Raw genomic sequence first — 27,724 nt, 5'->3', positions numbered from 1 at the left:
AGGCATAACCAACATGGCTGTCCACTTGAAAAAAATAAAAACCCACACTATGCTTGTGGGTTTTATGTGTGAATACACACATTTTTAACTTTCTAGAAAAGTTAACTATTAACCTTTTTATTTATTAATTAAATATTAATATTAATTTAATATTGATAATATTAATATAAATATTAATTAATTAATTAATTAATTGAATATTAATTATTATTAATTCTCTTATTTTTGCCATTTTGTATGGTATTTTTGGCAGTTAAATCTTATAACTTGTTATGGACACATTTGTTCTTCATATATCCACATTTTATATTTCATATGTCCAATTTCTATGTCCATACAGGGCTTGATGCATCTTGGATAGTATTTGGTATACTATCTGATAATATATTGCAGGGTGACCACATATTTCAAATAACTCTTTAATCAATGGAAAAACAGCAGCAGGAGATTCAAGATAGGCTCAGGAGGTATTTCACACAGAGGAAATGAAATGAGCTGCCCCAAAAAGTAGGAGATAAAAGGATCAAGATGAATTTGTAGAAGTAAAAACCATCAATGGCTGCTGATTGTGATGGCTGCAGGCTACTTTGTGTTTGTGGGTAACAATCTATTCTCAATGGTTTCCCCGTCTCAAAAACAAGCATATATTTTTTCCTTGAAAAAAAAAATCACTAGATGTCACTGTTGCACATTCTATACTTTGATCACAATTTAACAATATGTCTAAGATACTTACACAATTCTTATACAAACTGAAAACAGCATTCAAAGGGCAAATATGCTAGTCTTTGAAATTGCATCACGTTTGGTTCAACAGCTTTGTTGTGATAGGAACTCTGAGTAGTGTGAGCACTGCTTATTTTATTCAAGCTCGCAAAGTGGTATTTCCTTATTTATAAACGTTGACTTTTGAAAGTATCTTCTTTTATCTCTGAAAATTTTGTGCCTACATCCTTGCAAAGATTTGGAAGTTTTGGGTTTTTTTAACAACAGAAAAGCCTTTGAGTTTGTAACTCTCAATGCTAAATCAACGTTAAAGATGATATCTTTAAGAGGATAACAGAAATGTTATTCAGGTAGACCTTGACTTACAACCATTTGTTTAGAGATTGTTCAAAGTTACAACAGCACTGAAAAACCAGTTTTCACACTTATGACAGCATTGCAGCATCCCCATGGTCATGTGATCAAAATTCTGGTGCTTGGCAAGTGGTATGTATTTATGACAGTTGTACAATCATAGGGTCATATGATCATCATTTGTAATCTTCCAGATGGCTTCTGATTATTATCAGTGATAATTACAGTCATAATATAGTGATAATTAATTATCACTGTATTATGGAGAATATCACAGTAGTGGGGAAAAAATCAAAATATATTAAGTGCATTGCTTCCTAGAAATGAGGTTTTGTGTGTGATAATTACAATGATATTAATTTCAATAATTTTATTATTAAAACTGAATCTTGAAATAACATTCAGCTCTAAAGACTTAACATTTAACCCTTAAGAAGTTATTGAGAAAGAATGGTAACCAGAAGACAATATTTCATATGTTCAAATTTTTATCCTTTAATATTAATTTATAGAATTATTTTAATTCAAAGCATGCTAGGTAAATCTTCATTAATGCCATTGGTTTCAGGCATGCCAGAGTAAATAAAGAAGGAGTGCTTCTGTTTCTGCAAGTGGAATTTTTATATATAAAAAAAGAATAATAGTCATCGTTTTTACAAATGCAAATCCTTATGTAGCTAAAATAGCAGCCTTTACTGATACTAGCTTGTCATAATCAGATTTACGGAAACACATCTTGCAAAGTACAAGTAAAAATAAATCATTAAGATATTCTCTCTCTCCCCCTGTCTCTCTCTCCCTCTCTCTCTCCCTCCCTCCCTCCCCCGTCCCTCAATATCTTATTCTACAAAATCAATACAGATGAAATGCATTTCCAAAGCACTTGAAGTCCAGACAAGGAATAATGGATGGAAACTGAACAAGGAGAGATTCAACCTGGAAATAAGGAGAAATTTTCTGACAGTGAGAACAATCAACCAATGGGCAGCTTGGCTTCAGACGTTGTGGGAGCTTCATCGCTGGAAGCTTCCAAGAAGAGATGACTGAATGAGCCGAGGTGGCACAGGGTTAGAGTGCAGTACTGCAGCTACTTCAGCTGACTGCTAGTTCAGCAGATCAGCGGATCAAATCTCACTGGCTCAAGGTTGACTCAGCCTTCCATCCTTCCGAGGTGGGTAAAATGAGGACCCAGATTGTTGGGGGCAATATGCTATTTAGTATACTGTCTTTGGTATAAGCTACCCAGAGTCCTCGGAGAGTGGGCGGCATAGAAATATGACTAATAAATAAAATAATAATAATACTGCCATCTGTCAGAAATGGTGTAGGGTCTTCTCTTGGGTGGGAGATTGGACTAGATGACCTACAAGGTCCCTTCCAACTCTGTTAATCTGTTAATTATGTTTTTTCTATATTATCCTTTCTTCTTTAAAAAGAATTTTAAACTAATATATATGGGGAAGCCAATGGCATGTTCCATTCTTTTGTAGGTCTTTTCCTGTTCCATCACAAGAAGGCAAATGCTAATATGATTTCAAGAAAATGTGTAACTTTTTACTCTTTTTTTATAACCTTCCAATGCATCTTCCAAATTCCTGGATAGAATAGATTTTTTTAAATGTGTGTGTGTGTGTGTGTATTATGTTATGTTTTATGTTATGTTATGTTAGGTTAGGTTATATATAATTTGCATTACAGACATTTCTAAACCACATCTGCCAAAACTTATGTTTATGTTTGTGGTTGTATTAAAGATTACTTGCTGATGACAATGTCATTAATAGGTGTACATATATGAAAATAAATCATGCACACAATAACCAACATACCTAATAATACAGCTTTGACTTAAAATCATATTATTAATATTAACACACCTGAAAAAATAATTAGGAAATGTATTACATCATTTTTATTTATTCTGGACTGTCTTCTATAAGAAAATGGAGACAAACTAAATTTATAAGCAAGCTTATTGCAGGTTTAATCATTTGCAGATTTAGGACCAGGGGTGGGTACTACTTACCTTTACTACCGGTTCGCATCGTGTCTGGTAGTTGTATTTTTATCCCACTTCTCCTTCAATGACTTCAAGATGGTAGGCATACAGTATATTAAATTAATGTTCTTGTGCTGTCCTTCTACAAGGGAAACAATGCTCAAGGCATTTCACAACAGATGAGATAAATAATGTTTTGGCAGCAATTTGCAATAAATCCTCCTTTTAGAAATAACCTAATAATATTTCAAGAATCTTTGTTACAATCTTAAAATACATTGTTGGAAAAAACCTCACAGTCACCAAGTTTCTAATAGTACAATGTACCATCAATTACTTGATGGTGATCTATGACTAACTCAAACTCTAATTCCTTGCAACATTTTTCTTAGATATGTTATCTCCTCCAGCTGTGACCTGAGTAACATTATACATCATGCTTATTCTTCCCACAGGGAGCATCTTCAAACTATTGTAATTATTATATTAGCAATGCCTCTAAACAGTAGGTGATGTTGCTTCTTGTTTCAGGCCAACGTTCTATGCTTTTCTTCTTCTTCTTTTTTTTTTCATGGAAACATTAATGAACAGATTTATGTTGCACGTCTGTGCTACTAGTTTAATGTGAAGATTTATAATGAAGTATGTTCTTCTAAGCAAGCAATACAATATTAACCAATTAACCTTTCCTTCCCAGAACATATTGACACATCTCCTTCACCATCTGTTTTATGACAGCACAAATATCTCTTTCAGAAACTGTGCCTTCCAGTAGATTTCTAGAAATGAGCAATAGGTAAAGTAGGTGGGATATATTTTTTCCCCCAAGAATGCTATAAGAAGCCTTCCTTAGCTTGTGTACCTCACCTTCTAGCTATTTTCTCCTTTGAACTGCCATCTGTGAAACACAGAATAGGTAGAAATACTACAAAACCCAGCAACACTATCCGACTAACTCAGGGCTGTCAAATTCGTGGCCCATGGACTGGATGCATCATGCGCTGGCCATGCCCACACCCAGTTTAGTGAAGGAGAAAAAAGTCATGTTACATCACGTGACATTGCCATGATGACGCGAGTTTGACACCCCTGCATTAACTGAACAGAAGGCCAGGGCAAATAATATTTCCCTTAGCTCACCATCCCAATCTATTGCAGATCTTAAGGCTATAATCCCCAAATCCATGAAAAAGAGAAGAAAGATAAGCATATGCACCAACTAGTTGTTAATACACAATGTATGTATTTGCTAGGTCAATTACATACAGTGTGTATTACCAAGCGATTGGTTGCATATGCTTATTTTTCTTCCTTTTTTCTTCTTCATGGATTTGGTGTAATATCTTGAATTGACCCAGAAACAAACCAGTAGCTAATGCAGTTTGTGTAACAAAGGTGTTATATGTGTCATCCTAGAAGTGCTAAAACTCCACCACATTCTGCACCAATTGTGGTTTCCAAATACTTTTCAAGGATAGCCCCATGTAGAGCACATTGCAGTAGTCCAAATAGTTCTATAAACTATCAGGCCCTCATGTATTTTTCCACTTTATGAACATGACAATTGAATTCAGTGTCAATTGAAATCTAGGAAGAAAACAGAAGAAAGAGTTTCTCAATGATAAATCAGATTGCCCAGGGCTTTAAACTTGCTCATAGAAAAAAGTCTTTTTTCCCATTGGCTTTGGTTACACTGCAGTTGAGCTGAAAATAAATTAACTCAGAATTAGAATTCAGGTATGTGCTAGTATCTGCACTTTTACAAATCTTTGATGCCAAGTTGTAAATGGGGCATAATTAAAGATTTTCATAGCTTCCAGATGTAACAGTGAAGCCTGAATCCAATGGATCCTTATTGAAGCTCCAATTTTGATTTATCTGCTTCTTTGCATTTCTGTCATTTGTGAAGGGCAGTTTATGGCAAACTAGCAAGCAAGCAGGTAAACAAACAAACAATGCTTGTATTTTTTATAAAATGCCTGTGTATTTTATAAAAGAAACCTGGTCTGGAAAATAAAGTATTGGATTTCAGGAATTCCTTTCAAAGCAGCAAATTTTCTTAAAGCCATCACTGCTAAGCTTTTTGTAAAATGGTCAGATTTTTATTTATCTGTTTGCTAGCTCCTGTTCCAGAGTTGATTGAAATTTGTATTCCTTTATTCTGGGGGGAAAAAAGCTGTGTTAGATAGTTTTTTTAAATGAAAGAATAGATTTCTATTTTATTTTTCTTTAAACATTCCACTCCAAGCATAGAACAGGACAAGGCACTCTTTCACAATTGATAGAAAATTTTGAAATTTTAGGATTAATACCAAAAGGTTCAGAAAGAAGTCCTAAAATAGTAATATATTATAGAAGTAATATATTACACACACACACACAAACTTGATATATATATATTTTCATGCAACCTCTTTTCTTTAAATGACAGCCAAGAGGAAAATAACCTTTAAATTGGAAAAAAAAAAAAAAAAGAAATGAGCAAAATCCAGCTTGGCAGGTTTGGCCATCCTAGGGCACGTGATGGCTGCTACTCTAAATGAAGCTTTACAAGGATTTCTACTGTGTGAGATAAAAAAGGGACAAAGGTCCTACCATTCAGCGAACCTTTCGTGTAAATCCTGTCTCAGATTATTTACTTTCCTTAAGCTAGAGTGATTGCTGCCTTTGAAGACATCTGCTCTGTGCTTGGGCGTTCAGAAGGGAACATGTACAGCAGCAAAGGAACAGCAGACAAAGCAAAGAATATTCTGTCCCACAACCTGCTTCAAAGGATTGGGTTAAGAGGCACCGCTCAGAGGTCTTCATCCTTTTATAGTTTTTCTTACTACAACCCACATCTTAGTACAGTTGCTACTATAATAAATCTGGTGTGTTTTCTGTCTGTCACTTTCATGTTTATTTGTCCTCCTGATAAATGGGCAGCAGTAGCAGCTCTATTATTACTAGCCAAAAGGAAGAAACAGGCTTACAGACCTTGATATATGTATATCTTTCTTATTACCACCCGCTCAGAGAAAATAATGCTTCAGCCTGACAAGATCAGAGTGAGTGTCATCCTTTCTAATTTAAATTTAATTTGCACAAAATAATTCTCGTCTTGCTCCATTTCTTCAAATACCTTTCCTTTGCTGCTCATTTTTCTTTATCACTTCAGAGTTGCTTTCCTTATTATGTCACTCCTACCTGTGCCAACATATTTCATTTAACCCTTATACAGTGTCTTGTGTCCCTAGTGTCTTCTCCCAGCCCCTTCAAGAGTTGTGAGAAATAATTCGTTTCATGTTCAAATGTCGGATTCTGTACGGAAAATAAAATAGCATATTTAGATGTATAGCTAATTTCAGGATCATCAGTTCTTGCTCACTAAAGAATTAATAACTGTGTATCAGAGATGCCGAAACTTTTTGATATCTGGGTGTTGCACACCATACCATCTAGAGAAGGAAATCAATGAATAAGGTAATGAAACAAAGTGGGCAGCTCTACATTAAGCATGCTTGTGGACAGAGTCAGAATTATGCTCTCTGTGAGGGTTTTTTTTTTAAAGGGTGGAGTCTTGGATTCTTTTAAATTTTAGAATTTGTATTACACCTATAACCTATTTTCCAACTCAGGGTGAAATAAATTTTCAAGTGCCAGAAAGAGTTTTAAGGGTCCTATGATAATAAAAGAAAGTGCAAATTACTTACCAGCTGAACTGATTTATAACTGCATCTTCCCCATGTACAAATTGGTTGTAAACAAGGTTTGCCTGTACACTTTTACTCACTGGTTACTTCCCTTATTATGAGTGTTTATTCTCTCTAAAGGCAAATACCTTAGTTTTAGGAATAAACAGCCTGTATTTCAGCTCTCATAAACCTCAACATGCATGGCAAGTAAGATATGATTGTGAGAATAGTCCAGGCGTATCATTGTTTGATTTTTTTTGCTCACACATACAAAGTACTGTGGTTTGAATAATGAATGGTTAATATTTAATTATCAGTTTTTATAACAGATGGGCACTCGAAAATAGTGGAATAGCAATTGCAGGAAAAATAAACAATGGGCTCATATATTAGCAATACAGAAATACAATGCAAAATGTGTAGGTGAGTTTCTCTATACATTGATTTCTCCTTCAAGAAGGGGTAGATGAATGGCCCCATGTATAAGCACTAAACAGTACTTGAAGCTATTTAGCCATGCATAGATTTTTCAAAGCTCTGGAAAGCAATTGTATATTAACTGGCTCTATGAATATTATTTTAGCAGCTGTGCTTTATCAGGAATCTACATAAAGTGAGACTAAAGTGCATTATATCGCTAGTCATGATATGAAAGGTTGGGTAAATTGAGCAGACCATCCTGGTGGATTTTTGCTGTAAATTCATGGATTTTGTATTAGGTAGCAAGATGACAGCTGATGTATATTATTTCATCTGTGCAATTTGCTGCAAAGAGCCATCAACTGCAGCGATCACTAATGAATCTGCTGTACAATTTTCTAGGGTTCATCAGTTTTTATATCAATTGACAAGCTTAGTAAGCAAACCTCCATCAAAGCAGTAGCATGGAGAAAAAACGATGATGGCAAAAAAAAAAAGCTATAATGTATCTTGCATTGGGAGGAAAAATCTATCTTTTGTCCTTTTAGATTAGTTAATGTGCCATATATAAGTTAATACAAAATGTTGTACATAGAGTATATTATCATTAACTTGCAAAATACCTTTTGAACCACATATTACAATGCCCAATGCTAGTAAAACAGAAATCTTGTTTTTTTTCTTATGTATTTAAGCATATCTGAAGTGGATTCTGTTTCTTCTTTATATTGTTGTTGGGAGTGAAACAGCACTGATTCTAATGCACAGCAAAACATGTACTAGGAAGGTTTAAGAATTTTCTGCTGCATGAGTTTACTGACTTTTGACCAATCACAATCTCTCAGCCAACTTAACAGGATTGATATTATGTAGAAAAATTGGAATAGTGCTTGAGCTCCAGGGAAAGAGGAAGATAATATCTAAATATAAATTTATTGAATATAAATTCAACAAATATGCATCAGTCAATTGGGATGCTATAGCTGAACATACATAGAAAATCTATCCTCAAAACTTTCTATCATACTGGTAATAGTTACATAGCACAGAATATTTTTTAAAGAATTCTAATATACCTACCATCATTATTCTTTACTTTCCCCTTTAACAGTCTGCTAACTTCCATGCCTATTAAAATACAGATTTCTGACGTTTTCTTAACTATTTTTTTTTAATTTGCAATTTTACAAAAATTGTCATTTTTCCAGCCTGATTGGTACCAATTTTTGTATTTAGTGGTATTGTTTATGGAAAGCATTTTTTTCTCTGCTTCTTGGTAAAATACAAAATGTGAGATAGACAGCATTGCCACCAGATGGATTTGCAATTGGTTTACCAAGTACATTCAATGTGTAGTCCTCAGAAGAACAACATCTACATGGAGGGAACTTCTGTTTAACCCCATACTCATCAAATCTTCATAAATGATTTAGATAAGGAGATAGAAGATCAAATTTGCAGATGATACCAAGTTGCCAATACTTTATAAGATAGATTCAAGATTCAGAAGGATCTGGACAGATTTACGCATTGGGCCCTCTCCAACAAGATGCAGTTCAGTGGTGAAAAATGGCAGTAAGTAAGATCCTGCACCCAGGCAGGAGAAATGAAATGCACAGATATAGCTGGCTCAACAGTAATAACTTGAGAGGGATCTAGGAGATCTAGTGGATCCCTTAAGTATGAGCTAGGAGTGTACTAGAGCTGTCAAAAAAGCCAGTACAGCCCTAGGTTGTATTAACAGAGGGATAACATGAAGATCATAAGATGTGATAGTACTGGACTACACTGCACTAATGAGTTCACACTTGGAATACTGTGCCCAGTTCTGGTTGCCACAATTCAAAAACAATGTCAAGGCCTTAGAAAGAGTGCAGAGAAGAGCAACAGGATGATAAGGGATCTGGAAGCTAAACTGTATGATGAACAATGATAGGAACTAGGTAAGATTAGCCCATAGAAAATATGGATTAAGGGTGATATGATAGCTGTCTTCCTGTACTTGAGGGGCTGTCATAGAGAAGAGGGAGTTAACTTTTTCAAAAACACATGAGAGCAGGACAAGAAATAATAGGTGGATGATCATCAAAGAGATTCCCAACCTACAATTAAGGAGATAGTTAGAACAATTTTTAATCAGTGGAACAGCTTGCCTCCAGAGGTTGTGGGCACTCTATCACTGGAGATTTTAAAGAAGTGATTGGACAACCACTTGTCTGGAATGGTATAGGATTTCCTGCTTGAACAGAGGGTTGGATTAGAAGACCTCCAAGGACTCGTTCCAATCCTGTTATGCAATGTTCTCTGTGCTAATAATATTTCTCAGAATTACAATACTGAAAACATTGCAGGCAGAAAAAACGCAAGCTACCTAAATATGAGTTGATGTTTTGAAAGTTAAGCAGATAATAGTTGGCTTAAAAACCATACTCAAAAAGGGCTTGTCAATGGTTCTTCATCAAGATGGAGAAAAAAATATCATGACCTTTGGTCCTAGGTCCTATATTCCTTAATATTTATATTACAGAACTGGATGAAGAAGAAAGCGAATGAATGCTCATGTAGAATGAAGATGACACAAAATTCAGTTTGAGTGGTCATATTCGAACAGAAAGAAATAACAAAAATATTCATTAGCTAGGGAAGAAGTTGCACAATACAATTTTAAACAGTTCAAGTGTTTTACTTAGAAAATAAAAACCACATAACGATAGGAAATGCCTAGCTTGATAGTTACACATGTAAAAAGATCTTGGAACAGATCTTTCTGGGAACTGAACCTCAACGCTTTTCTTTTTTAATTGAACCCAGTACTTCTGGTTCTGCTCTCTGAGGCTATACAAAGTAAATCCAGTCATTCATCTAATACTCCCTATATGCTTCTCCTGAATATTTTATAAACACCCCCACCCACACACACACTTTTACTGATGCAGTTCTCAAATCAATCCTGAAATCATCTTTGTAAGATGTGACGTGGTCCAGAGAGAATTATTTACTGAAGAGTCATAAAGCTCATATTTGCTCTTTCTGGTTTTCCTGTGTTAGAAGCCACATCGTGTGATGCTAGGATATTACAGATATTGTGTGTGTGAGAGAGAGATCAGAAAAAAACCCTAATAATCTCCTTTTCTATTGCCTTCATTCGCCTATGAAAAGAGCAAAAGCTGAAGAACTGCTGCATTAGCTCTTTGAAAAATCCAACTTTTGCCATGGTAACAAAGGTAATTCTTTCCCCCATTATATGCTCATATTAGGTTGTCAGAGTGGCACAAAGCAGCTCCATTTTCTGGGAGTCAGGCCATTGTTCTGAGCGAGCCAGGCTATTGGGATATAATGTAGTTTCCTTGTAAGTATTCCTTTCTGTAAGTTATATTTCATATTATTTCCTCCTCTTCATTAATCAATTACCTTCCTAACAGAATTTACTGTGGATTTCAATATACTAAGCTCTAGCTTTGATGAAGCTGCCCAGTGCACTCTCATATAGAAGCCTTTCTTTATTTGATGAATCTCTGTTCTTAAGTGTCTAATACATGACATAGCAGACTGAACTAAAAGCAAGTCAAGAGATGCTAGAAAAAATTAATGTAAACTGCTTCCTTATTATCTCTATGCATTCTTTGTAGAGATATACTTTCTTTGCATCCTGCAGTCTTGTGAATGCTTTTATATCAATATACTTGTAATATTCAATATTTATCCTACATATTCCCAGTGAAAATGTATGTTCCTCCTTAATATTGTTGAGTTCTATTAAGTTTTATTATACCTGCATAATAAGTCAAAGCGGTAAATACAGGTTATTGAAAGGGAGAGCCTAACTTTCTAGTTAAACTATTTTAAAACTTCTATTGAATTCTTTTTAATTATTTTCACATTGCCAAGCAGAAATTTGGCATGCAATGTCATGGAGGCTGGATAAATACAGCTTAGAGTAGTATTATAAATACATAGATCAGTATTTTCAGACTTTCACACTTTACACAAACATACCCATTTAAATGTTACATCATCATTATTATTTTAGTATTGTTAATTATAAGCATAACAATCCAGTGATTTTAATAGGCATTTCAAATGATAGCACAATTCAGTGAGACTGGAATTAAAGCTTATCAATGTGTTGATTGTGCTATTGTTTTCTAGGCATTAATCTAATGACATAGAAGTCAACAATAAAATTATTTCTAACATTCAAGATCTAAATGGGAAAATAGTTTTGAAGTAGATGATTTGTATTAGCCTTAATATAACTCTTTTCACTATTAGCTACATCTTTAGTGTGATTCCTGTAATCATTTTATTCAAGCTACGATCAAGCAGGGTAGCAAATCATTATCTGAAGTAACATGTGTGGATCTTATTTGAATATGAAATGCTCACTTTAGGAATTCAGCAAATTCTTCCAACTTAATCTTACTTTTCCGTTCATATAAGGTTGTATAGTTTTTTGCAATCCATGCGATATTTCAGGCCTTCCATAGAATGCTGGAAATCACTTTTTAGAAAGTGAGTGAAGCCTCTCTCCTCCAAACTCCTTCATTTGATTTAACATTCATTTTCAACTTAGTTTGCCTAGATGCTACCACCTGCTGTATTAAATACACTTAATATGCCTTTACTTGAAACAGGTATTTAGTAATTTCTTTCTTCTGTCTCCCTCACACAAGCAGTTTTGCCTAATCACTTTCAGAGAATATTGCTATGCATAAGTGGATGGAGAAATTCAAAATGATTGAACAGATTTCAAAAGGCAGAAAGATATGAGATCAGATAGCTATTATAAGACGGATAATAAAGAGAGCAAAAGAATTTAAGGAAGAAAATTTCCTTGCTTTTTACACCAAGTTCTTTGATTTTGAAAAGACTATGATTTTAAGGAATGTATTAAAAATAAAGGGTGTGAAAGAATATCTGATTATTGTCCTGAGGAACATGCATAATAAACATAAAGCCACAATAAGAACTGATTATTAAGAAACAGTTTGACATGCACAGATAACAGCACTTTGTTAGTTGAAAGTAAATGAATTTTACAAGATTTATTATTGTAAGTAAAGTAAAAATATAAAACAAATTATAAATAAATAATGATAAATATCAAAAACACAAAGGTAATGTCAACCAACAGGAACTGACATCTAGAATTGAAGAAATGAAAGTGATGAAGAACTGAAAAGGGTAGATAGTTTTGTATTTTCAGGGATCAAAAATAAAACTCAACAGTGTGTTGAGAAGAAAAAGGATTAGTATCTAAGAAGTTAATGATAAACTTTGAAACAAAAATAAAGAATTAAAAATATTTATGTTACAATAAATATCAGAATAATTAAAGCAATGAGTTTTAGATAATCAGTACATCTATGAAAGCTGGGCATTGAAAAAGAATAACAGAAAAATGATAAATATCTTTACATTATAGATGTGCAGAAAGTCATTACGAATACTGTGGACTGCAAGAAGAATGGTCTAGTCAAAATAAAGATGGAATGCTTCTGTTTTTTGCTCATTGGCAGCCATAGCTGCCATAATGATTTACTCAAAAGCACTGGCAAACAATAAAACATATAATTCTGGACACACAATAAAAAACACCATAGTAAAGTGTTCAGATGCACCATTTTCTCCATGATGGAATTTCTCAGCTTCTGTTTCATTTCTTACTAACCTCACTCTCTATCCAAGCACGTTGGACAGTTTCAGCTTTGATTATTACGTCCTCAGTAGGTTAATTAATTAGCAGGCTCAGAGGAAGTGGAAGCAGTAAGTGTGCCAGGTGGTGTTGAAAGAGGAAGGTGGCATCAGACACTCTTTCCCTGCTATTACCTTTTTTTCAAGCCCCCCCTCCCCACAAACCGATGCTACTTTTTTTCCCTCAGTCCTGGTTTGTGCCTTCTACTCCACAGAGGAAGATTGTGCAGCAACACTTTCTTCTCAGTGACATTTCACATCCTATCATTTTTTCTCCCTTCAGCATTGGCCTGTCCACAGGATATTGGGAAGAGGTGGGGTAAGAAGGCAGAAGTTGCGTGGAGACTTTGCAATAGCAGGGCAAATTTGCCTGAGGCCTTAAAATTTAGGAGAAATTGTAAACCAGATGAACACATAAAGCATGACAGTCTCAAAACAATCCCAGAAATATAGTCATCCTAATCTTAGCTTGAATAAATTGGTAGTTTTAGAGGAAAAGAGGTAAAAGGAACTAGAGAAAACAAAGTCAACATGTGGGTAAAATAGTGAAACCTTATTTCAAGACTTGAAGATACTGGGATTAAAAATAAGAAGAAGAATTCTTATGTTTCAAGTCTTTGTGGAATTGATTTCCCATTTTGCTGTTGGCCACACATTATGTATTTTAGAACAGGCCGTTGTAGTCAAATGTGGAACTGAACTACAAGAAATTTGGTGGATATATTGATATCACAGTTCATGAGGTCCTGATGGAAAACTTTATATTGATGGACACTTTATTGTTCATGCAAACATAAGACGAGAATTCCTTTTACAATTTGAGAAGCTCGGAATATTGCACTCTTATTAGCAATCATCTATGCAATCTTGACCTTCTACTGATACCAATAATTCCATTTCATTACTGTTAAATTGATACAGGAATCACATAGTATTATCTTTTTAAAAATGTCACTGGGAAAAAAAATTGAACTATTAATGTTTAAAATCTATATTGAAACAAGATATCTCTCAGCAATATATTTTTCATTAGTTTTATGGAGACCCACTTGAACGTTTTCTACTTGGTAACTTGAGAGAGGATCTTTTCAAATTGCCTTTAGCTGCTAAAGCCATTTTCAATGGTTAAATCAGACCGAATTTGCATTGTATTTTTCTTTTTTAAAAAATGATTAAAATGCCATGTTCACTTGGCATTTCAGTGAAATGTTATTTAACTTTCACACTTTTTTTATAAAATACTTTTAAAAAATCTTTGAAACCTGATCAGAATTGGGCCAAATGCGTTTGAGAAAGGGGATATTTTGATAGATAGCATCGGACTTTCTGATAATCTTGAACATATTTCTCAAACTCAGAAACTTTAAGATATATAGACTTTGACTCTCAGATTGTCCAATCAGAATATTAAAAGGCACCCTTGAGTGATTTTTTTTTTATTGTGCAGCTGTACTGCCTGAAACATGGAATTTTGCAAGAGATCCCAACATCATTTGTTGTTCCTTTGTTTTCCTTCTGTTTTATCTCTTGTATCTTCCATTATTTCTTTATTCTCTTTGTGGTCTCTTCACCAAACCATATATTAAAGAAAGGAAACTGTATTTGTTATATAATGCCCTTTGACTGGAAGGATTGATCTTTTGATAAGGAGAATGGGACTTATCACAGAAAGCTATGGGATTTCACACTTGGTTCTTGGCTATACTAATATCATTTTTTCTCCCTACTAGTTCTTCGACTTGTCAATTTTCTCCCACAGTCCCTAAACACCCCTTTCTATACTCTATGTAGGGTTGTCTGTTTTAGAGTGTTCTATGGAAAGACAATGTGGAAGGTGTAAGATAATCTTTTTGAAATGTTCTTTTAAAAGGTGCTAGTAGTTTGATCTTAGAGCATATCCATTCTTAAACTGCTTTTGTGTTGATTTGATTCTCAGCCAGCATGAGCAGATCTTGTCCAGACTGAGATATTTTGACAACTGGTTGCAAAGTATCTGGTCTAGACAGTATGTTGCCTAATGTGCTCTGTCAGTTGCTCTACTTTCTGTGTGGATCTTCCTGAATACATTTTTTTGCAATAGTGGCAAATATCTGTAGGGTGTAGGATGAGAATGAAGGTTCGTTCTCCGAGCTTGTGGGTTGGTTTCTGAACATTTTATTAGGGTTAGGGTTACTGAACCCTTCCAAATGAAATGTTCGGAAACCACAAGCTCGGAGAATAAACCTTCACCTTCAAACATTTTTTTATCAGTATATGTGCATATGATGTGCATATGCATGTACATGCATGCCTGTATGTCTGAGTATCTACATATATGTATATAAGATAGTGAAATTGAATTTATGTTTACATCATACCACAATGCAAACAAAACCTATGTCAGCAACAATATCACTCTAATTTGTTATTTGGATTATCTGGGAATTTATCTCAACTGAATGGAAAACTAATAAAATGATGTATCCTTGGACTTTAAGGAACAAAAGCGCAAAGAAAAGTAAGAACCTAAGGGAAAATTGTAATGGAAGAAACTGGATTTTCAACTACCAATTTTATACAGGTAGTCCTCGACTTACAGCAGTTCATTTAGTGACCATTCAAAGTTACAAGCGCACTGGAAAAAATGACTTATGACCGTTTTTCAGAATTATGACCTTTGTAGCATCTCCATGGTCACATGATCAAAATTCAGGTGCTTTTCAACTGGTTCATATTTATGATCGTTGCGGTGTTCCAGGGTCATGTGATTAAGGTGACCAAATTTTAAAGCGGGACACCATTGTGGGTGTGGCTTATTTTGTGGGCGTGGCTTGGAGGTCATGTGACTGGGTGGGAGTGGCTAGCTGGTCATGTGACTGGGTGACTATGGCTATGTGTATAGGGACTATTCAGAGGGCTGAAAAAAGTCATTTCTGACAGGTCCTCGCGCTTTTGACTGGTCCTCACACTTATGACCATCCTCACATTTATGCCCATGCAGCATTCTTAATAACCATGACATTCATTTCACAACTGCTTCTCTTCACCATGATGACAAGATAGGACAAAAATGTAAAATGTGAGGACAGTCGTAAGTTTGAGGACTGGTCAAAAGTGTGAGGACCAGTCAAAAATAACTTTTTCAGCCCTCTGAGTAGTCCATATGCATAAAAGGATACAGCAATAGAGAGGGATGAAGAAAGGGAAGGGAAATTAGAGTAGGAGTGAGGGTAAGATGACCAAGAGCAGAAAAGCAGTGGAAGAGGGAGTGTTTTTTGTTCAGCAGCCAAAGTAGGGTTTGCCTACTCTACCCTGGCTTTAGAGTTTGAGACTTACTGGATCTCCAGGTGGCATCAGAGCAGTATTGAAGTACCACAAATTTGCCATATTTCAGTCCCATGGGTATCATGAATACTATATTTTGGACACATTCTGTAAATTAGCCAATTTGATATACCTTGGTTCAAAAATTATTTCCCTACGATGCGCTGTTTCATCCGGTTAAAAGTTACAGACACAAGAGTTTAGTACTCTGTTTTCCCCAAAACAAGACATCCCCAGATAATAAGCCCAATTGGGCTTTTGAGTGCATGGCAATAAGGCCAAGCACTTATTTCAGGGTTCAAAAAAATATAAGACAGGGTCTTATTTTCTGGAAAACACGGTAGTACATAGATTAGAGAAAGTGGTAAGCACGGCTTCTGTTGAAAGTGTAAAAAGATACCGATAGAATACTTTATCCAAATCGGACAGAAATGCTCAAGGTGACATAACATGCAAAAGTGTACTTCAGAAATGGAAGTAGAAAAAGCACACACTGAGGTTGTTTCAATGGTGTCTCTGGGATTAATAGAGGGTGACATTATCTGTTTTTGCCCTCAAGAAATGGTTGCCTGTCTGTGCTAACAATGAGGCAGCCAGGCAGGCTGAATGAACCCTTTCTGATTTTATTCAGCCTACGAATGAAATTTGAGGACAATTCATTCTTTTCCTTTGTGTGATCTGAGTACTGGCAGAATGCAGCAATAATAATGATAATAATAATAAAACTCTAATTTTAATCTCTTCTCTGAGCCGTGTACTAATTCAACACTCATTAACATTTCTAGAGGAAAGCAGCTGAGTGGGTGGCAATTAATCTGACAATGTGAAAATGCTGTTAGATAGTGAATCTGATCCAGGAAATGATATGTTGCCATTTCTGAACTGTGCTGCCTCTCTCCATAAGGAACAAGTCTGTTGTACTGAAATAGATCCTTTGTTCACTTAAAGCCCAGTGACCTTGGAAGAGTCTAGCATATTTCACTCTAAAACAGTTATGCCAATTACAGTTTTTTCTAGGCTGAGATGGCTTTGTTGTAATAACAGGTTAACTTCATGCTGTGGTTGCCTCCTGTTAGATCATTAAAATGTTTTGTATTTGAGGCTGTGCTCAAAGGTAACCCCCCCAAAAATATACACAATACTAAATAGGGCAGACTAACAATTAGCATCATGTTAATTGAACACTTCCCATCAGTCTTCAAAACATTGGTTACTCGCTACAGTTCGAGATATGAAGACCTTTAGAATCCTGAGCAGTGTATAGTAAAGATATCATAGGGACTAGCTCAGTGGTGGGATTCAATTATTTTAACAACTGGTTCTGTGGGCGTGGCTTAGTTGGGGTGTGTAGGTTGGTGGTCATGTGAGCGGGTGGGCGTGGCTATGTGCATAGGGACTACTCAGAGGGCTGAAAAAAGTCATTTCTGACTGGTCCTCGCACTTATGACCATCCTCACATTTATGCCCATTGCGGCATCCTTAACAACCGTGTCAGTCATTTCACCACTACTTCTCTTCACCACGGTGACAAGATAGGACGTAAAATGTAAAATGTGAGGACAGTCGTAAGTTCGAGGACTGGTCAAAAGTGCAAGGACCAGTCAAAAATAACTTTTTCAGCCCTCTGAGTAGTCCATATGCACAAAAAGACCACCCAGAGGGCTGAAAAAAGTGATTTCTGATAGGTCTTTGCACTTTTGACCGGTCCTCACCCTTATGACTGGTCATCATTTATGCCCATTGTAGCATTCTTAACAACTGTGTCACTCATTTCACAACTGCTTCTCTTCACCATGGTGACAAGATAGGGCGAAAAAGGTAAAATGTGAGGACAGTCGTAAGTTCGAGGAGTGGTCAAAAGTGCGAGGACCAGTCAAAAATAACTTTTTCAGCCCTCTGAGTAATCCATATGCATAAAAGGATACAGCAATAGAGAGGGATGAAGGAAGGAGAAGAGAGATGGAAGAAAGAAGGAGAGAGAGGGAAGGAAGAGAAGAGAGGAAGGAAGGGAAGGGAAATTAGAGTAGGAGTGAGGGTAAGACAGGAAGGAAGACAGGAGGAGAAGGAGAAAGGAAGAAGAAGTAGGGAGAAGAAGCGGGGGGAGGAAAGAAAGTAAGAAGGAAAGAAAAGAGAGAGGTGGTAGGTTTGAGGAGAAAGATTGCTGTATAATAAAAAAGATGAAAGGGAAGAAAGGCAACCCCAAACGAATATAAAGATATTAAGATAAAGAATGAATTGTTAAACTTTAAAGAATAAAAGAGAACAAATATGAATAAATAGCAATAATTAGAAACACACATACAAACATACAATGTATTTTCTTTGAACAGAGTATTTGGCCGGTTCACAAATTTAAACAGTGTTTAGTCATTTCAATTAAATTTACAATTTCTATATTTCCTTTTTGCCATATTTATTCCTTATCTATTTTTTTTAAAAAAACCAATATTACCCTTCATCCTCATCTCTAATCTTAATCAAATTCAATTTTTCCCTTCTATTCTATATTATACCCCTTCCCATTGTCATCTATTTTTATATCCATCCTCACATTGGTTAATTATGTAATATTACAGTTGTTTATTATAAATTCAACATTTTAATATAAATCAATTAGTTATACAACTAACTTTTTGTATATTAATCAATATGAACATGAATATTTCAATTACTTCCATGCAATCCAATTTCTTACAAATCAATTAATTATATTTACCAATAATAATAAACCAAATAATTTCCCCCATATATTCCTCCAAACCACAATTTAACCATTTCTGCTTTCAACACAATATGCAATTAATAGTATCTCAATTATTACAATTCCCTAGTTAAATAGAACTTTTTTTCTTTTGTGTTTTAAATTCTTGAGCTCTCCTCTTTTTCCCTAAATTTCCCATTGTTTGCACCTACCTTTTTTGGTGAGGAAAAAGAAAACAAATCTGCCTGCCTAATTTTCTAACGTTGCAGCAACAGCAAAGCCAACAGCCTGTTTTACTTTCAGTTTCATTTTTCAGCATAGCTAGGGGAAAAAAATCAGCTCAGCACTCTTTGCAAGCAAGCAGCATAGCCCTCCACAAAACAGCTGAGAGCAAATCAGCTGAGAGTCGGGAGGCCGATCTAATCAATGGGCTAATTAGCCTATACTGAAGCTTCGCGGGCCAATAAAATTACAAAAAAACACCGAACCGTTTGTTAAATTGCTAGGTCACCCGCCCCTCGCCCACCACTATTTATTGGCAATAAATAGTGGTGCGAAGGGGCGGGGCGACCCAGCAATTTAACAAACGGCCGAACCGCCTAGAACTGGCAAAATCCCACCACTGGACTAGCTCCTTCTATGTAACTTTTTAATATTGGAAATGATTTTGTAATCTATTCATAATCTGTTCAAAGAAGCAGTGAGAAAAGACCAAACCTTCTGTTGCCTTGGCATTTTATCTCATTTGGGGGTAGCTCACCTAGAGGCAAATAATTTATTTTTAATACCACATCAAATAAATGTATTTCTAAAGATTTAGTCTCTTTAATTGATTTTTTTCTTTGTGCTGTTGCTCTTTTTCTATTTATTGCACTTTACCACAATTAAGCTTATTGTTATGAAAATTGCTGATGAAGTTATCTTATTAGGGAGTTTGGGGCACTGAAAATATAAACCATAGTAAAACCTAATAGAAAAATTATCTGGAGGTAGGAAGAGTAAAACCTATATATTAGGTCTTTTTGTTCAAATTTCAAGCTTGCAGCCATATTTGATTAAAATAATATTTCAAAAACTCTACATGGAACAGAGCAAAATATAGTCTGCTGATTCAGACTTATTTTTATGATTGCCTAGATGACATCTAAGGCATAAACCAATATTTTAACCACTGTGTATGATTTTGAATGGATGTTATTGCACTTATCCATATATACCTTTCCTTTTCAAATCAAGCTAGAGATGAGGAAGAAGCCTGTGCTTTGATAGCAGAGGCTGATAGCAAAATTGATTGACATCTATAATATTATGACTAAAGCTTCATATTCTGTGACTAGAGCAAAGTTACCCCAGTAATAGAATGTGGACATCCTGCTCAAAGCATAGGAGGTTAAGGGCATGATTCATTCTAAACCAGAATTTTAGTATTCGTGCATATATCATTTATATAGTGAGGATGGGATTAACCCATTTACTGTGTGGATGAAGGGCATAGCATTCCCACTTTTAGGGTAGACATCATTAAAGCCAATGAATATTAGCCTCTTTGATTTTCAACTTCATTCTACACACTAGCAGAAGCTGCCTTCATGACAGGCCTTCTTCACTATAGTGGCTAATTACAAGACTATACAAACCTTGAGGAAAGATAAAATTTCCCATTATAGTGGAATCAAGGTTTCTCCAGCTTCCTAAAAGCTGGAGAAGGAAATGGATTAATTTCATATCAGGAAGAGTAAGGGGACAATAAATGAAAGGTATGCTTTCATGGTCTATGATGATGAGAGTCTCTAACTGAAGCGTAAATCTTACTAGAAGATATAGGGAGATGTTAGAAAGAAAAGACAGTTTGCATATAATTAGGTCTAGAATGGTAAAAAGTCTTAAAGGTGCTGCCTTGAATTGCACCTGAAATCCAAACTGGAACCAATGCAATCTTTGAAGTAGTTACATTTGGGGATAGATCATTCATTACTATTTGAGCCACTTCACTCCGGACCATTTGCAGCTTCTGAATGATGTGAAGTGCAATCCCATGTAGAAGACATTACAATAGTTCAATCAAAAGTTGTGTAAATCATTAGTGACAGTGAATAGTGCCAGCTGGATTTAGATGGATCTGAATAAAGGCCCTGCTAGCCACACTGATATCTTCTCCTCAGGCAGGAGCTAAAATGATCTCCAGATTATGAACCATCTCCATTTTGGAGTGCAATTCCATTCAGAATTAATGGAATTGCACTGAAGAGAGATACCTTTCTAACTCATAGTCACCTTATCATGCTGCGACTGAATTTCAACCTGGTTCTCTTCATCCTAACCTGGATTGACCCCTGACAGATGGACAATATTTCAACTTACTCAGTTTTGGATTGAAATGTAGACATGAGTATTATCATTATGCTGTAATCTGACACTGTGTTGCAGTTGAATCTAGTCTGGTGGCTTCATGTTGATATTGATTAGAAGTGAAAAAGGTTGTAAACCTTGATGTACCATCCCCAATTGAGAGGACTAGGGCTCAACCTTAACATCAAAGCCTTACAGATAATCATTTTTGGCACCAGCAGATCCTTGATGACAATTGGCACACTACCTCCCCTGTCACAACTGGAGCATGGTCCAAAATCGCAAATAAAAGGGCAAATTTCTGAGAAGGTAAGACAACTTTTCATCTCCAACCATGTCCTCAGAACACAAGCTAGGTCTGCTCTCTCAGTCACTGAAACTTTGTTGGAAGCTTTATTACAAGCAGACTGGGCATTCATCTGGTCTACCTCAATAAAAATCTGGAATTTAATTCTAAGTTAGTAACTGCTTAAAAAGTCCCTTTTAAGGTATTTGAGAAAGTAACTCGGCTGCTTAACCTTTAAGTGTGATTTTAATTGAAATAAAGAAAAAATATTAATAAATATGGAATTAAACATGAGAATGGAGCCCCATTTGCATATTAGAAATCCTTATGAAAATCTATCTTATGCTAGCTCCCCTTTGGTTTTCCCCTGCTTCACCATCATTATTTTGAAAGTTCACATTGAAGTGACAGTTGTAAATTAAGCCTCCTTTCCTTCCTTCAGTTTTCTTTTTCTAAATATAAACAGTGTCAAGTAGACAGCTACTCTATTTGAGAATGAATACAGCCATTCTCTTCCTAAAGATACTGTTTGTACTGAGCTCAAAAATGTTTCCCTATCAGAGCAAACAGCGAAGGCTGTATGAACTAAAGAAAAGCAGTAGAGAGAATAGATACTATGTAGTACATTTCACCTTTTTATATATTTTACTAGCTGATGACCTTGCGGTGCCCGGGTATTTTTTCATCCTAATTCCCCGCCTTCTGTGCATGTGCACATGACCACCCCGGGCCTAGTAGGCCTCCCTGCAGCCTTTTGTGAGCCAAAACAGGCTGCAGGAGGGTTGTCCCACCCCCACAACCCATTTTTGGTCTAGTACACCTCCCTACAGTCAAAACGGGCTGTGGGGGGGGTTTTGCCACACATCCCTGGGCTCCCCCTGCCCCTGCACATGCGCAGTGGAGCTAAACTTGGCTCTGTGTGCCACCTGGGTTCCAGGACACACACACACACACACACACACATATTAACACCCCGAGGGGTGTTAGGGGTGTCTTACCCCTGCAGTATTTTTTTCCAGAGAGTAAGTCTTTGTGTACCAAGCTTGGTTGAAATTGCTCAAGGCGTTCTAGAGTTATTCTGTAACACACACGCATGTGCGCACACGCACATACACACACACACACACACACACCCAAAAGGTGTTGGGGTGTCTTACCATGACAATGCTTGTGTCCAGAGGGTAAGTCATCTATGTACCAAGTTTGGTTGGAATTGCTCAAGACATTCCAGAGTTATGCTTAAACAAACATATATACATACGTAGATCCATATATATATATATATATATATGATAATAAGATAGAAGATGTTTTTCTATATACTTTTCTTATATAGACCTCACTATGTAGAGGTGGAAGATCAAAATGCTAAAATAAAGTATAAGAAGTTTTCAGATTATTACAGTACAAATCTTTGAGCAATTGTGCAATCATCCAGTGAAAGGCTAAAATAATTATTTGCTGAAACTATAAAGCTGATTTCTTACAATGGACTGCTTAACAAAATGCTAATTATGCATTTTGCCCTACTGAGGGAGTTTCCAGGTAATAACTTTTTCATTGTCTAACTCTACCTGGAGTTGGATTTATGAGATCTGTCTGTTCTTTGCTCTCTCAATTCCTGGGGATATCAATAACTTTTTCCTTATTTTTAATAGGAAGAAGAGAAGCAATATATATATATACAGAAATATATATCAAAGGTACCATTCATTCTAATTTTAAAATAAATAAATAAATCTTAACTAAACAAAAATATATTTAATTGTCTTTTCATTGTGTTAATAAAATGCCAATCCATAATTGAAAATTGAGCATATATCTATAAACCAAAAGGAGAAAGATTAAAATATTGTGGATTTACAATTATGTGTTTGACTATCTCCATGAATAATAAATCTATAATTATTTATATAATCACAAATCCCTAATTTTTGAGGGATAAAATTCAAGATGTAGTTTGTTGGAAATAAAAATTCCATGATACTGATTTTTCAATATTTCAAGATCTATTAACCAGAAGGGGGTAGTTGAGTATAGATGGAAGATTTACTTTGTTTTCTGTGCTCTTTGTCTAAGAGATTGCAAATTTTATATTGGTTTCTTCTGTTCCCAGCAGGGATGGGTTTTACTTACCTTTACTACCAGGGATCGCATGCGCATGCGCAGATCGCTTCTGATGACGTCAGGGTCAGTGGGCGGAGCCTCCCGCTAGTTTTACTACTGGTTCTGTAGAACCGGTCCAAACCGGGGGCAACTCACCACTGGTTCCCAGGTACATGAAAATGGAGTATATGCTCTTTGATTCTCCCAGTAAGATGTTGTTAGCTAGGTACTATACTTGGCCAATCCCTGTATTATTTTCCTTGCAAATAAATCAGTTATAATTATAAAATCTGATTTCCATTATCAAGAACTCTCAACATGCAGTGCATTCACCCTCCAACATTGTTTAGATCCTTGAACAACAGTTAATGCCATGTTGAGATGACTATCTGCTTCGTTCCATTTTTGCCCATTTCACATGCTACTAACCACCAGGGAAGCATTCTTAGGAGGAAATAAAATGATTTAATTAACATACCATATGTGAAAATGAAGATTTACAACATTTGTGGAAAGTCAGAGTAGCTTTCCCCTACATAAAATGTGTTACTATGTTTGAATAAGCGATAGATCCTGTGGCTGGGTGAGTCTACCAACATAAAATGTTTGGTAAAAATCAACTCAAGCAAATGTCATAAAAGTGGGACACAAAAGCATGAGTATGATCTAATTCTGAATTGTAGTTCTTAAGCTCCAGCATTAGTGGCAAGTTTAAGGAGTGAGCTGCAAAGCAGTTACTATCAGAATAAACAAAAAACTTGGGTAATCACTGCAAGTATAAAGATGGAGTATTTAAATTTGTTTCAGCATTTGAACCTTACAAAGTAGAAGTGCTTGGCCTCCACACTTGCTGGTATTGATAAGACTGGTTGCATAAGAGAGTGATGACCAATTGCTGAATAAACCATTTTCCCAAATAGGCCAAGTTTTCAAGACATTCTTTCAAACAATCTGTCACTCTTGTGCCTCATTATCCTTTTGTTCTGAACATAATAATGATCATGAATTTGGAAGCTGTGCCAGAAAGACTGATTGCAAACTCAAAGGATGTTGGCAGATAGCTCTGATCTAGGTTCTTAATGATCAATTTTGGCATCTTCTTTCTCCAATTCTGCTTTTTCATTGCCTCTTTGGTAGATAATTCATCTTAGTAGACTATGACGAGACATCTCTGTGGAAGAGGACTTCATCTATTCCTAATAATTGTATTAGTGACTGTGCATAAGACAGAATCTTTAATTCTTCTGACTTTTAAAATTCTTCTACTGGTTATATTTAGCTGTTTTTGTGGGAACAATAACAAGAATTATAATAATATTTATTTCTTGTCCCTGGTTCCTAACCATGGATGTATTTATAGAAGCACCATATTTTTACAATATTTTTACAATATTTTGAACCATTTAATCTTTACATGAAGTAAAGATGTTCATAAATCTCTTAAACATATTTATCCATGATAGAATTTCATCATTTTCACTTTATAATAATTTTTATCATCTGAAAATAGATATCACATGCATGCTTATCATTGTTTTTCAGGAATATTGCTATTTTTTGTGCATGATGTGAAACAAGAATTCTAATGTGAATTTTGGGTAACCTTGTTTTCATGCAGTAGTCAGTCATTACAGTAGATAAATAAGATGAAAGCAAGCTAAAAATATTTTTTGTACTTTTTCTTCCAAAAATAAATATTTGTGAGACTAGTACCTATAGTATTTTAATTTCTGAATCTTTAGACACTTTTGTTTTAGAACAGTTGTGGCAGAAACATTTACATATGCAATTTTAGCATTTATTTATTATGATTTATATTCCTATCCACTGATACATGATCTGAGTGGTTTATAAGGGTTAAATACAACAATTAAACAAGAATAGAAATGGCTATGAGCTGAGTGAGTTATGAATATGGGTCAGTAATCAATTCAATTGTAAATTTCTGTTTCCAGTTCTATCACCTTTGGCCAAAGATAGGGAAAAATAGACCTGGTATTAAGGATTTTACTATAGGGAGTCCTCAATGTACAACCACAATTGAGCCCAATTTTTTTGTGGTTAAGTGAAACATTTGTTAGGTGAGTTTTGCCCCATTTTACAGCCTTACTTGCCACAGTTGTTAAGTGAATCACTGTAGTTGTCAAATTGCTCACTGTTGTTAATCTGGCTTCCCCCTTGACTTGGCTTGTGAGAAGGTCACAAAAGGGAGATCACATGAACCCAGGACATCATATATAGGAGTCAATTGCCAAGCATCTGAATTTTGATCATGTGACAGTGGGGCTGCTGCAACGGTTGTAAGTATGAAAACATCACAAGTTATTTTTTTTTCAGTGCCATTGTACCTTTGAAATGTCACTAAACGAAGTGTTGTAAGTCAAGGACTAACTGTACAAATGTAGAGTATAATCTTGTCTATATAATAATGCTTTAATAAAGATAGAATGTAACATCAATATAATGGTAGCTTTTTATTATTTGTTGATCAAATTTATCCATCAATAACTAGCAACATAAGTACGCTTATTGTCTGTCAGAAGTTTTGAAAAAATAGCTCATCATTTATATTTTAGATGGGTTTATACGTGACAACAGCTTTAGAATAATTTAAGGCAAAATTTGTAAAAGCACAGATTCTACATTAGTGTTTATTATTTGCTTTAAAACGTTCTCCTAAGAAAGCAATTTCAAAAGAGACCTATTATAATTATAAATAGGTGATGACAGAGATTAAATAAATGGACATATTTGGACATATTTTGTGTCATTTATTGTTTCAATTAAATTAAATATAAATAACTTTGCAACTGTAGCCTTCTCCCAACTGGAAAAAGTCTCCATTCATCAGATTTCACCCAATGGAGACAATACTGAAGACTAACACTAAACATAACTATTAACAGTAGCAATGTCAATAGGGCATCAATGTTTAAACAATGCAAGGATCCATATTCACAATGTACACAATCTTCTTGTGCCTTGAGAACCTCACTTAATATTGTCTGTTCATTTTGTTGCCAGGTCACTTTCTTCCATGAATTAAATAATCAGCTAGATGATCCTATTTGCTGCCCACTGTGATCTTGAAAATTTAATCACAGTATAATTTAATTACCCTAATAGAAGTCTTCATACTCTTTAATAATTGTAACTATGTAAATCAGATTAAAGTAAATATGGCTTAATGTTTATCGATTTGAAACTTGTTAATTGATTCAATCAGCAGTACATGCTGTGGTAGATATATTAATCTCCTATTTATTTTTCTAGCGCATGAGCCAAGTGTGATATAGAACAATAGAGCTTTGACAGAAAATGCTAATTTTCTAAGATAGAGCCAAAGTAACAAGTATTATGCATATTTTATTACTGTACCCCTTTTCTACATTTTATTAATATCGGTACAGTCAATTCATGGAACAAAAGGCTGAAACAATCTATGAAACAGCTCAATGTTGAGCATTCATTTTTATACAGATTGAATCCTCATGCATATATTGCTGAAATCTAACCCAATTCCCATTTAATGCATTAAGAATGAACAAACTTGGATATCCTTGAAAATCACTCAACAGTTTCTAATAATTATTATTCCTCTCTTAGTTAATGTCCATTTTCCCCAGGACAATTTGGAGCAACGTATAAAATGAAGTACCTATTTTTAGCAGCTCGATGTTTTTAATCACAGAAATTGGAAAACTAAACCCAAATGAACAAGACAATGTTGATCTCACCAAATGAAAATGGACTAAACTTACCTCATAAATGCAAGTGACTTTTTAATACATTAAAAACTTACAAAGCTGATATTGTTGGCCTACAAGAAATTCACATAACAATAAATCATGTGAGTGTGTTAAAAGAAATGGGACACAAATACACAATATCAAGAAAGATGAAATAAAATAGCAAATCATCTCAAATTACTTTCCTAGAACAATCAAAACACAAGGGAAGAATTTAATATTGAAAATAAGAAAATCAAATTTTAAATAGCATCCATTTATTTTCCAAATACAAATAAGGAATCATTCTTAAGAATAAAACTTTTTTTAAAAAAATTTCTGTGTGAATTTTTGTCATTGCGATTCTCAGTGGTCAGTTTTATC

The 27,724-nt window shown here is 35.0% G+C and overlaps 1 long non-coding RNA gene across 1 annotated transcript in view; it reads left to right on the top strand.

Annotated features, from left to right (window-relative positions):
* The window catches only part of LOC132710326 (uncharacterized), a 69,611-nt gene extending 66,765 nt beyond the window's left edge, over window positions 1-2,846 (top strand). Inside the window, exon 2 of the long non-coding RNA XR_009621038.2 lies at window positions 1,942-2,846. This is a non-coding gene — a long non-coding RNA (uncharacterized LOC132710326). The remainder of the gene's footprint in view (window positions 1-1,941) is intronic.
* Window positions 2,847-27,724: the final 24,878 nt, after the last annotated feature.

Source organism: Pantherophis guttatus, chromosome 5, assembly GCF_059756535.1.
Source record: "Pantherophis guttatus breed Tessera chromosome 5, ASM5975653v1, whole genome shotgun sequence".
In the NCBI taxonomy this organism is placed as follows: Eukaryota; Metazoa; Chordata; class Lepidosauria; order Squamata; family Colubridae; genus Pantherophis; species Pantherophis guttatus.
This window is presented reverse-complemented; position numbering and strand designations above follow the sequence as displayed.